Below are 1,914 nucleotides of genomic sequence, written 5' to 3'. Positions count from 1 at the left end.
AATGAAAAGAAAAAAAAATTAGTTTTTATCTTTTGGTTGCCAAAAGTATATTTTCAGCGACAAAAGAATATTTTAGTAGCCATATACTTACTTTTAACTACTAAAATTGTTTAGTAGCCAAATGAAAAGAAAAAAAATTATTTTTTTAAAACTTTGGCAGTTAAACTTTTGGTCGCCAAAAGTATATTTTCAACGACAAAAGAATATTTTAGTAGCCGTATTGTTAGTTTTAGCTACTAAAATTGTTTAGTAGCCGAATGAAAAAAAAAAAATTTATTTTTTTATCTTTGGCGACCAAAAGTTTGGTCACCAAAAGTATATTTTCAGTGACGAAAACAAAATTTTAGTTGCCAAAAAATTAAAATATTTGGAGGGAGATTTCAAATTTTTGAGGGATTAAAAAAGTAATTAGCGACTAACATATTTAGTCGCGAATTATTATTTAATTATATATGTATTTTGTTTCCAATCCAAACCGTTACAAACCAACAACTCTCTCTCTCTCTCTCTCTCTCTCTATTTTCAATGTTTCTCTCCCTCTCCCTCTCTGCTGCTCCTCTCCACTTCCTCTCTCACCGCTGCTTCTCTTTGTGTTCATTGGCAACCGGAGCATCTCCTCCCCCTCCACTATCGCTATGGTGAAGAGAGAAGACTATAAAAGCACCAAACATGACTCTATTTTCTCCAAATGGAAGGTCTCTCTCTCTCTCTCTCTCTCTCTCTCAATTTCGCAAAAACAATTATCATTATGAGGGACCCTTGTTCAAATGTCCCAAAAACAATGAAAGAAATTTGGGTTATGAGATTTTGGATGTTCTTTTTTTTTTTTTTAGAATTGAAGTCATCTAAGTTAGCGTCCTACTTATGCAACTTTTAGTGGGTTACAAGAGAGATCTGTCATTCATTCATGCCTCATGTGCCAGTGTTTGTGAAAATGGGTCGGTCTGTTTTCCTGTGTTGGTGAGCAAACTAATCTTTTTGATTTATGCTCACAAAGTGTATGTAAAAATGTCATAAAGAGGTTTTGAGGACTGGTTTGTTGGTTCAGTAATTAAGTTCACTGCATGCTTTATTGTTGGTTGTAGAATGAATTTATTTATTTATTTATTGCTAGGATTATCTGCTGAAATTTTCTTATTTTGTAGAATGTTGTTATTAATCCTCATAACATAATTATAGAATCTGAGCAAAATGAATTGTGGTGAGATATTCTTGTTTCCATGAGTAATGCTACTGTTAGAATTGTCATATGTCCAAGTGTCTAAATGTAACAGAATAGAGATGAAAACACTATATCAAATTATAGTTAGAGAGAGTCTCACATAAATGCTCTTCACTATTTCAGGCAAATATTCATGTCAAAAATTCACTCTAATATTGTATTTGGAACTAGGTAAAGGGAATTTAAAAAAAAAAAAAAACTTCTATCCCATTAAAATAACATTTCCATATGTCCACCACTAAGACACACACACACACACACACACACACACATAAACAGAACGAAACATAATATCACCTAGTATAGTTTAGTTAATTAATTTAGAAATTTTATAGATGCAATTTCCAGTTCCCAAAAAATAACAGAAAAAAAAATCTTTTATTTATTTATGTTATTCCCCTCCTTTTTCACTATGTGAATGAGGAGTTGAGCCTATAACATTACCTGATTTACACTAGTGGTGGCAAAGAATGATTACAATTTCTTCAATTTCATAGATGTGACTTTAATTCTTCATTTACCAGAAAGAGAAAAACGATAATTGAGAATTTTAGATATAAAAGGTAAGTAAAAAAGAGAGAAGAAAACGACATACTTCACCCTTCATATGGATGCCGTTTATGACTATTCAGGCAGTTCCCATTAAAGGCTTCGCCAACGTAGCAAGTAGTAGAATATTTATGTCAGTAGAG

The 1,914-nt window shown here is 31.8% G+C and overlaps 1 non-coding gene across 1 annotated transcript in view; it reads left to right on the top strand.

Annotated features, from left to right (window-relative positions):
• The first annotated feature begins 452 nt into the window (after positions 1 to 452).
• Positions 453 to 1,914, top strand: part of LOC114257710 (uncharacterized) — a 4,739-nt gene continuing 3,277 nt past the window's right edge. The window contains exon 1 of the transcript XR_003627707.2: positions 453 to 695. This is a non-coding gene — a transcript (uncharacterized LOC114257710). The remainder of the gene's footprint in view (positions 696 to 1,914) is intronic.

This window comes from Camellia sinensis, chromosome 1, assembly GCF_055761805.1.
Source record: "Camellia sinensis isolate YWXY chromosome 1, ASM5576180v1, whole genome shotgun sequence".
NCBI lineage: Eukaryota > Viridiplantae > Streptophyta > Magnoliopsida > Ericales > Theaceae > Camellia > Camellia sinensis.
This window is presented reverse-complemented; position numbering and strand designations above follow the sequence as displayed.